At 35.4% G+C, this 16,053-nt stretch overlaps 1 protein-coding gene across 5 annotated transcripts in view; it reads right to left on the reverse strand.

Moving 5' to 3' along the window:
• Window positions 1-16,053, reverse strand: part of LOC143224798 (RNA binding protein fox-1 homolog 1-like) — a 221,985-nt gene that overhangs the window by 184,193 nt on the left and 21,739 nt on the right. Inside the window, exon 1 of one of the 5 annotated variants that reach the window (XM_076453117.1) lies at window positions 6,846-7,044. The exons of the other annotated variants lie outside the window; for them this stretch is intronic. The gene's annotated coding sequence lies outside the window, so the exon portion shown is untranslated. Of the gene's footprint in view, window positions 1-6,845; window positions 7,045-16,053 lie in introns of those variants that run through there. 5 annotated transcript variants of the gene reach the window in all.

Below are 16,053 nucleotides of genomic sequence, written 5' to 3' on the forward strand. Positions count from 1 at the left end.
AATTCAACTGTGTGACTCTTGTGTTTTTTTACTTTATATAGTCTACAGTTTAATGGTGAACACAGAACATCTGGTATTATGTAACCACTAGAGTGCATGCAAACTATTTCGTGTCGACGTTACTTTACGTTGGATTCATTTCATCTTGTCATCAAGTCTTCCATTTTTATAAACACTATTTACAAAGAAACTTCAAGTGTACACTCGGATTTATTGTAAATAATCTTTTTCTTTCGTATCTAGAAACTACTTTTAACTTGTTAAATAGTACTTTATGAAACACTAATAATAATAGCGATAACTTTCAGTTTTTGGACCATATTTTTGTAAGATTGTTTGTTTTAAAGTAAAACCACATTAGGCTATTTGTTGTATCCGTTTTGGGGAGAATCGTATCTCAGCAAATTTTGTTTTTCTCGGGTAGAAATACCACTCTAATATTATATGGGCATTTTCTAGTATTGAATGTGCTGGGCTGCGTATCAGAAGATCCAAGTTTCCATATGCAAATTCCGCTCTGCACTTTAAGCTACAGGTTTGTTACAAGCATGACCGTCAGTCATGCTGCTTGGTTATGTTTAGACTTGCTGGCAACAGTTGTTTGCTGTTGACTTGTCACTTTCACTCTATTTTGCATTTCAGAATGTGGAATTGTTAGTTGAACCTGAACGTTTTGATGTAATATGTCGTTCAGATTAAAAATACTAAATACCTTCTTTTACGAGACCCGATAAAAATGAATTAAGATACTTGATAATTTATGTCAACAACAACAAAAATAAGGCCAAGCTTGTATAGTGCCAAAATACTGCATTTAACATTTCATATTAACAGTATTAACTGTATTAACAAACGAGATAAAAGCGGGCATCGTACGAAACAAGAAATCAATTCCAACAGAAAACAGATGACACCAGTAACTCCTCTCTCCCTTCAAGTCCAGTTTTGAGAATGTCCACTTTGTTAGTAAAATAAATCACAAATAAATAAATTACATTTCATTCGATCAAATACAATAGGACAAGTTTCAATGACGTTAGAACAATATTTTATGGTGGAGATTCTGAAAAACTACTGAACAAAATCGAAACCTGAACCTGTGAAGGTACAGAACACCTATACGGCAAGCGAGTGGGTGTTTTCCTACCCTTATTTTCCGCGCCCATTAATTTGGTAAATGTTTTATACATTGTTTGTTTTTTTAAAAAAACAGTGCAATCTGTGTGAAATAACAGATTCTCTGTAATTATTACTACTGAAATTTTTAATTCAGCTTTACACTATATATATATATTAGTGAAATTAAATAAATACATTTAAATGAAGTCAAATAAGTAAACAAAATCATGAGGAAGGACTACGTTATAAACAGCAAATCTCAGCCTCTGATTAATTATATTATAACGATAAATTTTGTGAAAAGCCAAAACAAAACGTATTAAAATTAAACAGAATACGCTGCATATTTTTTAAAAAGATCCTTGGGTACAAGCTACAACGTGGGATTATGAAATGTATCCTAGGTTTTGGAGGTGACTGCAAGGTAGTAGGATCCATATTGCAGTAGGGATACATCGTCTATCCGTCTTAACCTCCAATTCGCTAGTTTGGCATAAGAAATAGACACAATCAGACTAGAAATTAGGAAGGCGAGATGTGGGTGCTCAACCCCACAAAGACCCACGCTTAAAAATTATGGTTATAATATTTTCCTAATTTTTTTGTTTTTATCTTTTTATGTTTAATCTTATTCTTATTTCAACTTGGGAGAGCAGTCACCTTCCCACAACTGTCTGCAGTTGTGGGCTTGAGCATCCACATCTCTCTCTCTAATTTCTAGTCTAACCGTGCTTAACTTGGGAGAGCAGTCACCTTCCCACAACTGTCTCCAGGCAGTAAAAGCTGGCTTGAGCACCCACATCTCGCTCTCCTAATTTCTACTATAATTGTATATAGTTTTTATGTATCCCCATTACAATGTGGGTCTTACTTCAGTTTCCTTCAAAACCTGGGATACATTTTATAATCCACGTTGTAGATTGTAACCTAGGATATTTTTTTTAAAATGCAGCGTATTTTGTTTTGGCTTTTTAAAAAATTATGGTTATAATATATATATATATATATATACACACACACACACATATTAAAGTTTTAGTGATTATGTTCGACTTCCTTCTCACGAGCTTTCACAGCTTAAAACAAAACTATAGGAGAATGTGAAATACAATAAAATAATAGTCTAATTATCTTGGAAAAACAACAACTTGCACGTGCCATCTAATATTTGAAGAAATAATTTAAAATAATAATCCTATATTACGAAAAGGATCACAAAACAAACCAATTTATCCTGAGCAGTAGTAAAGTGACTATCGTAATACACGTTCACAACAGAAGCGTGTTCGTATCTGGTTATGTAAACTCACGTGGTCTGTTATTTTGGTTTACGCCACTACGTGCACGTAGTTATTAGCTACGGTGTGCACTTCGCAGCGACAGACATTTTATTTCCTTACTTTATTATTATTTATTCATTACGATCAGAGTAAAGCTGGTTGTTGTTTTGTATTCTTTGTTGCATATCACAGAAAGATTTTGTGTGAGTGCGTGGCTCTTGGAAGTTAGGCCTTTTTTTTTTTTTTTTTTAAGCTGAAGAATCCGACGCTGGCAAGAATGCGATATACAAAATTAACGAAGTGCTAGAAGGACATATTAATATACATAAAACGATGTTAATTTTCCACAGAAACATATTATAATGTCGCTAAAAGAGACTTCAATGCTTTCGTGATTTTACAAAAACTGAAACTGACAAGAACACGGTGATGACTTTATTAAAATCTACATTAATATACATGCTTGCATAATATTCCTGGTTCTTTCGTAACATACTGCAATATCTTGTCACTAATTATTATCACTTTTTGTTATATGGTTTACTTCCTAACGCCCCCCATTGGCTCATCGATAAACCAGCAGGTTTACGATGCTAAAAATCCAGTTTCGATACGTGTAGTGGGAAAAGCACATATAGCCTGAATTTTCATTCTTCGTGAATTGATGGCAGTTTGTATTTTTTCAACGCATTTTTAGGGCAATCCCAGTTTCAGGAAGGAGTGAGCAGGCCACGGTGCCATGTCCACTTTCTGGACTACGGTCTAACAGAATTTCATCATTCTATGGATGATTGTTTATCTGTTTGAAGTTGTCTCCCTGTAGTATAGTACGAAGTCTACGGATTTACAACGCTAAAATAAGGGGTTCGATTCCCCTCGGTAGATACAGCAGATAACCCGATGTGATTTTGCTCTGAAAAACACACACGCATCCATAAATTGTGAAGAAAACAAAACAAATACAATATGAAACTTCATAATAGGACGTTCGACTCGTAATTTGAGGATTACGGGTTCGAATCCCCGTCACACCAAACACACTCGCCCTGTCAGCCGTGGGGACGTTACAATGTTCAATCAATCCCACTATTCGTTGGCGAAAGAGTAGCCCATGAGTTGGCTGTGAGTGGTGATGACTTACACTGCTAAATTAGAGATGGCTAGCGCAGATAGCTCTCGTGTAGCTTTGCGCGAAATTTTAAGCAAAAAAACAAACAAAAACATCCTTCACTATCAAGTGGTAATCTATTGATTTTGCATTGTAGAGAAACAACAATGGACCCAGAAAATAACACCTGGATGTGAAGAGTATGTACTTCATTTAGTTTAGTTTAAACGTATAGTTTATGTTCTGTGTATCCCTGTTTATTATTGAAAAAAAACAAACACGCAGAAACGAAACATTTGTATCCCTGCGATGCTCAAAATAAACCCCGAATTTCACAGGAAAACGGCAAACTCTTGGGGACATCTTCCAAAATTAACCACAATCTTTAAATCTCAAGAAGCTGAAAATGCCAAACGCTCCATCTCTGTCGATCAAAGTGCATTAACAGCTGAGGTGTCCACTTCAACTTCTGAGGTTGAACACACACCAGTTAAAACCGGGCAAAACATACAGGCCGAGCTAGAAAGCTGTTACTAACTCAACTCAAAGAAGAAGGCCTAATTCAGAAATTATGTAACGACCACCTTATAATGGCTTAAAATAAGATACTTGTCAAAACAGTTCTCAATCAAATAATGAATATTCATATTCTGCAATATATTAATAACGTTTCCTGACGCTTTATAAAAGAAAAATGTTACAATCACCTAAAATATGGGGAGAAAAATCCTCCAACCATGTTTTTTGTCTTCTGGGTCATCACATAAACTGTTTTACTTTGGTCGTGTTGTTTTGAAAACATGATAACGTTGTTTTGAAAGTCGGCTTCAACCCATGGAAGCATTTTTCTTTTTATCTGAGAAAGCACAAATATCATCGACATGTATAATATGGCAGAACACGAAGATATGGACCAGGTGCAGTGAAACTATAGTCAGTGTCAACATGATTCATGACAAAACGTGAAGATACGGACAGATAGAGCCAAGACAAAACCTGAAAGTAGGTACCAGGTGCAGTAAACCTATAGGCAATGGAAGACACACCAGTCTTTAGCCACATCGTGCAACCTTCAACTATACTCCACATTATTAATTATCGTTTAGTGTGTCAATATCGGACATTTTACTGGTTTTCTTGTTGTTTAGGCAAGAAATGGTAAAGGTATATGTGATACCAACTAGTAAGAGTTATATACATTCAACAATGCACAATATCATCTGAATGGCTTAGTTGTAATGACAAGTATCATTCGAACAAAATATTTGTCCTATGCTAAACCTCTCTAAAGTAATTAAGGGTTTATTATTAACTAGCATCCTGTTTTAACTTGCTCAGCAATGTACTACTGACATCAGCGCATGTTGCAAAAATGTAAAATCGTCTACTCAACCATGTATTATATTTATTTATAAAATATTTAGTGAATAGTTTTGGTTTACTCAAACAAAGGCCCGGCATGGTCAGGTTGTTAAAGCGTTTGACTCGTAATATGAGGATCGCGGGTTCAAATCCCCGTCACATCAAACATGTTCGTCTTTTCAGCCGTGGGGGCATTATAATGTGACGGTCAATCACACTATTCGTTGGTAAAAGAGTAGCCCAAGAAAGAAATGGCGATGGGTGGTGATGACGAGCCGCCTTCCCTCATCTAGTCATCCATCATCTAGTCTTACACTGCTAAATTAGGGACGGCTAGCACAGACAGCCCTCGAGTTGCTTTGCGCGAAATTCAAACTAAACTTTAAAAATTTTTTCACAGTTTTCTTCTTTGGAGCTTCAGTGATGATTTCATTTAAAACACATACACACATTTGAACATATCACTATGTGTATAAACCTCGTATGTGAGTATACGAAAATCATAACGTTTCCATAGCAACGACAATTGATTCTGAATCGTTGATTACATGTAGCAATGTGAAGTGAACATAGTGAATCAGAGCTGGTTAGTAAAAGGTTTTATATTACATTAAGGGTTTGGTTACGGAGACGTATCCATGAGTGACCAGACGATCCCGGAATAATTTGTTCCTCGATGGACTCAGCAGACAGCCCGATGTGGCTTTGCTATTAGAAAACACACACATAATTTGTCATGTGTTTTATTCTATAAAAAATATGCAAAATTCTGAATTTAAAATTGTTAACTTTCTTATTAGAAAATGTTATTATTATTATTATGACAGTAACACGTTACAAAAACGTTTCCATTAAGTTTTACGATTTGTATGGTGCAGAGGCGTAACTACAAAGGATACTCCCCGCATAAAAAGTCATTTGGCCCCCTATATTTATTTCCTTACATCTGTAGTCACGATTCGGAATTATTAAGTTCACCAGGCCTTTCAGGGGTACACTGGTATTGTGTAAACACATTAGCAGTGGAAACACTGAAATATATGTTGGAGCAACCAGAATTTAACCTCTAACCTGGGCCGCACGCAATAGACCAATGCTAGCCTTCTTTTTTTTTTTGGGGGGGCTAAATTTTCAAGATGCTTAGTGAGTATTTCAAAATAATTGTAGTCGTGTATGTTCTCGAATGTTGCCCTAGGCTTGAAGGTAGAATGTTATTGTTTTCATAATATAAGCAGATGGGAACGTATTACTTTGTATATTTTCTTTCAGAGCTTTTAAACAGAATACTTTAACATTTCACGAATATTTCTAATAATAAAGCCACCCAGTAGCACAGTGGCATGTCTGCGCACTCCCACCGCTAGAAATCTGTTTTCTGTACCTGTAGTGGGCAGATCACAGAAAGCCCACTGTGTAGCTTTGTACTTAATTTCAAACAATCAATCAACCAGTCAGCCTAGGAAAATATTATCTTACATTCCTCTAATTAAGTGACAAGTTACTTTATCCGTCAGAGACCAAAACACGTAAAACTTTAATAAATAATAATCAGAGAGTATTTATTATAAAAGCGTTTATTTGTTTTAGAGCAAAGTTACACTGAGATAAGTGATGTCTCCACCGCAAGGAATTTAGCATCGTAAGTCCATTATCTTACAGATATCCCACTGGGGCACTACTTTATTAGTAGAAAAGTGTGATAAGAATAAAAGTTTAACATGATTTTTTATAACCTACTCTTATTACACTTCAAGAGTTTCAACTATTTCTACTTTGGTAGACGATGGATGTGCCTATTAACATCTTTCGGTAGTAAAGATGGTTGAAAGCTAAGCTCTTGGATTTTATTTATTTAAGGCCATATTAAAATTACCTTCAATTCATTTCAAATATTCTAATTGATTTCGAGTTAATTTGAACGACTGACTTAGATTATGTAATTTTAAGTTAAATTATTAATATTAAATTAGGCTTACATTTGTCTTTCCTGTTGCTACTACTGTCAAGCTGGTAGTAAATAAGAGGTCCAGCTCACAGTGTCGAGTATATACCTTTCACTGCAAGATCCTACCATTCTGCACTATACTTGGCTTTTCTTGTCCATAACAGTCCTTACATCTTGTAATGTCATCTTTCCACAGCATCCTTTCTCGTCTTCTAAATCTTTTCCCCATTCTTGTTTGATATAATATTGTTGTCCATTAGTCTTAACGTGTCCATTTGTTCACATCAATAAATTTGATGACTTCTTCTACCTTCCCTTTTCCCCAACTGTCTTGTTTCATATCTTGTCTTTTAGTCGAATGTTAAGGATTTTTCTTTCCACTGTTCAGTGACTGATTCTTAATTTGTTTCATGTCTGATCTAAGATCCACATGTCACTGTTGGCATAATGCTGGTATCAAATACTAATCAGTGATGTCGAGAAAACCCACTTGTAGAGAAATATATATGCAAAAACGGCTCGTTTGGGTTGAGAAATATTTTACATAGAAGAGCGAACAACGTTTCGACCTTCTTCGGTCATCGTCAGGTTCACAACGATGAAGCACATATAGCACATACTCAGTTTTCAGAACAATAGAAAACTGGAATAAGGTTCGATAAAACAATATGTTCAAGAATTTAAGGTTCGCAACCCGTTACCACAAAATTATAATACATAATGTGTTAAAGCAGAAAAAGAATGAATTATTCGAACTTAAGTTGTTACTTACAACTTTTATAAAAAAAACAAACACACACTGGATTAGAATATTTGTTGTACACAGCGAGTTTTAAAAACATCTGAAAAACTGACCGAAAATGTGACTGTGAAATAATTTTGTTGATATATGTAAATATAACATCTGCGTATAGAAAAAAACTGAGTACTTTACTGTGGATCTCACGGAAGAGGGACAAAAACACCCACTGATATTAAATGCTAGCAGAGACCCGCATAAAAGTTGCGTTGAAATTAGGGTCTTTATTATTTATTAATGCACGATTTTTAGAATAATACAAATTTATTCTAACTACAGGCATAAAAATCTGCAAGTCCACTTCTTGTCTTAGGCTTACCTGATGTTAAGCCTTTATTAAGTATCTTCCATATTCGATAATAATATAAATTTAATCATATCTTCTGTATGTTGCTTACTTTAGTGTATTTGATACTGTAAATAAATAAATTTGTAACGAAACTCTGAAATGGGACTTTATAATCTACACAATAATAAAAGCTTTTTAAAAATCGCTGATATTGGGTAGGTTAGATATTTTAAAGAAAAGTGTGATATTCTCAAATGCATAAGTATTCGGATGTAAAATGTTAGTTTGAAATATCACAAGATTAAGGCCCGGCATGGCCAAGCATGTTAAGGCGTTCGACTCGTAATCCGAGGGTCGCGGGTTCGAATCTCGCTCGCACCAAACATGCTCGCTCTTTCAGCCGTGGGAGCGTTATAATGTGACGGTCAATTCCCACTATTACCCACTATTCGTTGGTAAAAGAATAGCCCAAGAGTTGGCGATGGGTGTTGATGACTAGCTGCCTTTCCTCTAGACTTACACTGCTAAATTAGGGACGGCTAGCGCAGATAGCCCTCGAGTAGCTTTGCGCGAAATTCAAAGAAACAAAGCAAACACAAGTTAAAGTGATGGTCTCTGTCTGTGTGTAATCGTACTGGGCTAACTTGACTTCAGAGTAAACGCATCTCTTCAAGATATAACTCACGTAGTGATACGGAAAACCAACCAGGAGGACCAAGAATATTTCCAAACAAGTCAGTGATAAAGTGGTAGAGAAGCAGAAACCAAGGGAATGTTACAAGAACATTTCAAAGTCGCTGATTATCCCTTTGACTACAGTGAAATTCATTATTAAGAAGTGAAATGTACTTCATACCACCCAGTCACTACCAGATCAGGCCACCCTTCCAAAATAAGCAGCCGAGCAAGCAGAAAACTGGTTAAAGATGTCACTGTGAAGTCAACAGTGACTTTGAAAGTCAGCTTTGTGCGAAATTAAAAAAAAACAACAAAAAACAAGCTAATACTTTTGCAAGGTACTGTATGGTACAAAGATTCGAGTAAACCAGATGAATTCGCCTTTTATTCACATTCGTTGAAATGAAGTGCGCGCACAGACGCACTCAGATAATAAGATGCACGCGCATTTTCAGGACAGGCAAAAAGCATTTTCTACAAGCTCGAGATCCGAAACTAGATCCGTTTAGCAACCGAAACTGTATACATATCTCTTGGTAATATATATATGTGATCATATATGGTGGAAAGATAAAAGGTAAATGTTACTCTGATATACGAGTTTGTTTACAGCAACAAAGCACGCTACCATAGCAACAGTGACGACCGAACAAACGTTGTCAATAGCAAGGCACTTTCTGTTATTTATTTTTGTTAGTATACCTAAGACGAAGCTTGAGATGAAAAGCTTTTATTACAGCTTTCAGTGGAGAAGATTAAAACAAATGGTCATTCTCTCTGGAATAACTCGCTCAGCTAATATTACTATAATAGGTATATACATTTCAATACACGTGAAGAGTTCTTGAGATCATAGAAAATTCGGTAAATAATCGAATGAATGCGTGATATAAATAAATAATAAGTGGATGAAAGGATGGATAAAAAGTGAAGAATATGGCATGAATGTATATATATATGTGTGTGTAAAAGTAAGCTAGCTGTTAGACAATTTTGACAATAAAGATATTCATCTAACAATCGTAAAAACGTGTTATTTCTAACAAATGGTCGCCATTGTGGCTTTATGAGGCCAGCATTACCGGTTAGCCACTCATTGTTGTACTTATTTATTTTGTTATTGTTGCTTTTGTGAAACTGAGTTACTATAATTGTTGTTTTCGTGAAACTGAGTTACTATAATTGTTGTTTTCGTGAAACTGAGTTACTATAATTGTTGGTTTCGTGAAACTGAGTTACTATAATTGTTGCTTTCGTGAAACTGAGTTACTATAATTGTTGCTTTTGTGAAATTGAGTTACTATAATTGTTGTTTTCGTGAAACTGAGTTACTAGAATTGTTGCTTTTGTGAAATTGAGTTACTATAATTGTTGTTTTCTAAAAAACTTTTTACAGCATTTTTATCTACAAAAATTTATATATTCTATTTATTATTAAATTTATTTGTACTACAAACACGTCGAACCGAAACGTGTTTTTTGTGGGTTTTTTTACAGCGAACAACACATACACGGCAAAAACAACGCACTATCTCATAACATAATGTTTAGAGACAACAAGGAATTTGTTGATACATCTCGGCTGTACCATCCGCTAAGCAAAACTAAAACTATTAAATAAAAAATAAATACAAACGGCTCTATCATTCATATATCTATCACGTTTTGTTAAAGTCACTCAAATTTACTACCTCCACAACATCTGAAGACAGCCCATTCCATTGGTCAACCATTCTATTTGAAAAATAAAATTGTCTTAGCTGAATATGACTTCTGCGTTATCTAAATCTATATTTGTCTCCTCTAGATTTATAATCCTTGCTGTTAAGTATGAAAAATGTTGATTTACCAACGTTATCAATTCTTTTTACAATCTTAAACACTTCAACCAGATCCCTTCTAACTCGTTTAAGGATCTTAACCCTTCCATCCCAGGCACCATTTTAGTAATCCCTCTCTGAACCAGATCCCCTCTAACTCGTTTAAGGATCTTAACCCCCTCCATCCCAGGCACCATTTTAGTAATCCCTCTCTGAACCAGATCCCCTCTAACTCGTTTAAGGATCTTAACCCCTCCATCCCAGGCACCATTTTAGTAATCCCTCTCTGAACCCTCTTCAACAATTCAATGTCTTGCCTAAAGTAAGGAGCCCAAGACTGAACACAATATTCCAAACGTGGCCTAACCAGTGGCATATGCAATGAAATTATAACCTATTTATACTTGTATTCAATATTTCTGTAGATACAACTTAAACTCCTATTTGTCCTACCACTACCAACATCACACTGTTGGATGTCTTAAAAGACTGATCAACCATTACACCAACATCCTTTTATTCCATGACACTATTAAGATTATTGTAACCCAAATTATACTTATAATTCAAATTATGATAACCCACATGTAATAGCTTGTATTTATTATAATTAAAACTCATCTGTTATTTATTTGTTCAACTCGCTAAATGATCTAAATCCTTTTGTAAATCAGTATCATCCTCTTCACAGCCAGCAACACCCAAGACCTTGGTGCCATCAGTAAAGTTAAGTAATGTATTGATCATTCCTCATCTATGTTTATTTTTATTTTTTTCTAAACCATTTTATTTGGAATCTAGGATTTGGCTTGTTTTGAATTTCGCACAAAGCTACACGAGGGCTATCTCCGCTAGCCGTTCCTAATTTTGCAGTGTAAGACCAGAGGGAAGGCAGCTAGTCATCACCACCCACTGCCAACTCTTGGGTTACTCTTTTACCAACGAATAGTCGGATTGACCGTCACATTATTGACGCTCCCGCGGTTGAAAGGGCGAGCATGTTTGGTGTGACGGGGATTCGAACCCGCGACCCTCAGATTACGAGCCAAGCGCCTTACCCACCTGGCCATGCCGAGCCTGGAACTTTGGAATTATTTTAATTTTCCTTTAGACTGTACTTGTAAAACCCGAATCATATGAAGAACTTCTGTTGACGCTAATAACGATGTAATACACTTTTACACCACTAAGTCAACTCTTTCTATTTGACTTTAGTTTCTTTCATTTTTTCGAGAACTTCTGTTGATGCTAATAACGATGTAATACACTTTTACATCACTAAGTCAACTCTTTCTATTTGACTTTAGTTTCATTTTTTTCACACACAAATTTAATTCAATTTTGCTTCACCGTTTCTTTCTCTCACTTCCCCTTTATTGTTTTCTGTTCTTCAAGTTGCAACCTCGTTTTGTCTTTCGGAAATTTTCTTTTCAACTATTTTTATTTACCACTTCTGGAGGATTTTTTTCCCCTGTTATTATCGTAAACTCCATCTGTCTCTTATCACTTACTTATTTCTCGTATCGCTTTTGTATCTCTTACTTCTCCCACGGTTCTTATCAGTCGACCCCCGTTTTCATTACCGGCTTCTTATTTCCTTGTTTTCATTTAATTTTTTTACACTTTCTGACTTCTCATGTTTTCGTTTTTTATATGATATCATACAGTCTTTCGTAACTCCTTCACGAAAATACAATATATGATATGATGTTTTGTTAGACTAAACTTACAGAGTGATAACAACATGGAAGTTACAAACATCTTCCAAAATAATGTGGTAATCAAACTGAAATTATGATAATAATTGAAGAAAATACGTTTTCAATCGCAAAACTCCATCTTTCAGGTGACTATAAAACTGATACTAAATTAATATCGAACTAATAAAAATCTTAAATTACGTATATATAAAAAAAGTTTTGAAAAATAATTCTTCAAGGGATTTATTTCTAGTGTGTTTGTTGTTTTTTTTAATACGAAAGCAAAGTTAAAACTTGAATAGCATTTAACACACAGTTATTTGGGGCGACCTCTATCTTTACTTTTGTGAAAACTTTAAGTGGCGACCTCTACCTTTACTTTTGTGAAAACTTTAAGTACAGGTACTTTTTTTTTCTGTAGTTCTCTTGTGACGTTAGTATTACAACCAACTGCCATATTTTCATTTCGAAATACACAGTAGTAGTTTGCGTTTCAACAAGCTCTACAACGCCACCTGTAGCCCGTATTCTTTCAGACCCTTCTGTGTCCGTTTATCAGCCAGGAACAATGAATATCATTTCATGAAGTCTACATTGCCGTGTTCTCACCATGCATTGCCGTCTTCAGCAATTCACCTTAATATCAATAGTGAGCATGTCTGTAATATAGAGTTATTTATAATGCAAGTACCCTAACCTAAAAAACCGTAAAAATACAACAGTTCTTGTCCATGCTTCATTTTTACCCTTCTTTCTAAATCATATATCGTTTTATACCCCCTGGTTAGAAACAGTTATTTTGAAACGAAAAGTTTCGATTTAAGCACAAAGCTACACAACGGGCTATTTGTGCTCCGCCCACAGTTTTTAGCATTGTAAGTCCGGCGACATACCGCTGTGCCAGTGGGAGACGGTTGCGTTGCATGCGCGTACTTGTTTTATGTATCGTAGCAGAGGATCCCTGTTAATAAAGCAAAAAACATGTATTGCGGACAAAGTTAGATAATGTTTCCCTCTCCGTGTTTTGTTATTAAATCTGTAATTACCTCATTAGATGCTAATTGCATATTCTGCTTTGTGGAAGGCAATAACTGAGTCAACAGAGTGAATAAGTGTTTAAATTAAAAGTCAAAAGTCCAAAAATGGAAATAAATCCTATTTCACAAATACCTCTTGTCTAAAAAACAAACCCTATGTACATCATGACATAGTCTCTAAAAAAAACCTATGTACATCATGACATAGTCTCTAAAAAAACCTATGTACATCATGACATAGTCTCTAAAAAACCCTATGTACATCATAACATAGTCTCTAAAAAACCCTTTGTACATCATAACATAGTCTCTAAAAAAACCTATGTACATCATAACATAGTCTCTAAAAAAAACCTATGTACATCATAACATAGTCTCTAAAAAACCCTATGTACATCATAACATAGTCTCTAAAAAACCCTATGTACATCATAACATAGTCTCTAAAAAACCTATGTACATCATAACATAGTCTCTAAAAAAAACCTATGTACATCATAACATAGTCTCTAAAAAACCCTATGTACATCATAACATAGTCTCTAAAAAAACCCTATGTACATCATGACATAGTCTCTAAAAAACCCTATGTACATCATGACATAGTCTCTAAAAAACCCTATGTACATCATGACATAATCTCTAAAAGAACCCTATGTACATCATGACATAGTCTCTAAAAACCTTACGTACATCATGACACAGTCTCTAAAACCCCTACGTACATCATAACATGGTCTCTAAAACCCTATGTACATAACATACCTCTAAAACCCTATGTACATCATGACATAATCTCTAAAAGAACCCTATGTACATCATGACATAGTCTCTAAAAACCTTACGTACATCATGACACAGTCTCTAAAAACCCTACGTACATCATGACACAGTCTCTAAAATCCTACGTACATCATGACACAGTCTCTAAAGAAACCCTACGTACCCTACATACATCATGACACAGTCTCTAAAACCCTACGTACATCATGACACAGTCTCTAAAAATCCTACGTACATCATGACACAGTCTCTAAAGAAACCCTACGTACCCTACATACATCATAACACAGTCTCTAAAGAAACCCAACGTACCCTACATACATCATGACACAGTCTCTAAAACAACCTACGTACATCATGACACAGTCTCTAAAAAAACCTACATACATCATGACACAGTCTCTAAAAACCCTACATACATCATGACACAGTCTCTAAAAAAACCTACATACATCATGACACAGTTTCTAAAGAAACCCTACATACATCATGACACAGTCTCTAAAAAAACCTACATACATCATGACACAGTCTCTAAAAACCCTAAGTACATCATGACACAGTCTCTAAAAATCCTACGTACATCATGACACAGTCTCTAAAGAAACCCTACGTACCCTACGTACATCATAACACAGTCTCTAGTCTCTAAAGAAATACATCATGACACAGTCTCTAAATACCTACGTATCATGACACAGTCTCTAAAAAACCTACGTACATCATGACACAGTTTCTAAAGAAACCCTACGTACATCATGACACAATCTCTAAAAAAACCCTATGTACATCATAACATAGTCTCTAAAAAACCCTATGTACATCATAACATAGTCTCTAAAAAACCCTATGTACATCATGACATAATCTCTAAAAGAACCCTACGTACATCATGACACAGTCTCTAAAAAACCCTACGTACATCATGACACAGTCTCTAAAAAACCCTACGTACATCATGACACAGTCTCTAAAACCCTACGTACATCATAACACAGTCTCTAAAAAACCTACGTACATCATCACACAGTCTCTAAAACCTACGAATCATCCAGTCTCTACCCTACATACCCTACATACATCATGACACAGTCTCTAAAACCCTACATACATCATGACACAGTCTCTAAAGAAACCCATCATGACACCTAAAGAAACCCTACATACATCATGACACAGTCTCTAAAAAAACCTACGTACATCATGACACAGTCTCTAAAAAACCCATGACACAGTACGTACATCATGACACAGTCTCTAAAGAAACCCTACGTACATCATGACACAATCTCTAAAACCCTATGTACATCATAACATACTCTAAAAAACCCTACATCATCATGACACATCATAACATAGTCTCTAAAAACCCTACGTACATCATGACACAGTCTCTAAAGAACCCTACGTACATCATGACACAGTCTCTAAAGAAACCCTACTACATACCCTACGTGCCCTACATCATGACACAGTCTCTAAAACCCTACGTACATCATGACACAGTCTCTAAAGAAACCCTACGTATACATACATCACACAGTCTCTAAAACCCTACGTACATCATGACACAGTCTCTAAAAACCCTACATACATCATGACACAGTCTCTAAAACAACCTACATACATCATGACACAGTCTCTAAAAACCCTACATACATCATGACACAGTCTCTAAAAAAACCTACATACATCATGACACAGTTTCTAAAGAAACCCTACATACATCATGACACAGTCTCTAAAAAAACCTACATACATCATGACACAGTCTCTAAAAACCCTACGTACATCATGACACAGTCTCTAAAAATCCTACGTACATCATGACACAGTCTCTAAAGAAACCCTACGTACCCTACGTACATCATAACACAGTCTCTAAAGAAACCCTACGTACCCTACATACATCATGACACAGTCTCTAAAAAAACCTACGTACATCATGACACAGTTTCTAAAGAAACCCTACGTACATCATGACACAATCTCTAAAAAAACCTATGTACATCATAACATAGTCTCTAAAAAACCCTATGTACATCATGACATAGTCTCTAAAAAACCTTACGTACATCATGACACAGTCTCTAAAAATCCTACGTACATCATGACACAGTCTCTAAAAATCCT

Source organism: Tachypleus tridentatus, chromosome 9 (assembly GCF_004210375.1).
Source record: "Tachypleus tridentatus isolate NWPU-2018 chromosome 9, ASM421037v1, whole genome shotgun sequence".
In the NCBI taxonomy this organism is placed as follows: domain Eukaryota; kingdom Metazoa; phylum Arthropoda; class Merostomata; order Xiphosura; family Limulidae; genus Tachypleus; species Tachypleus tridentatus.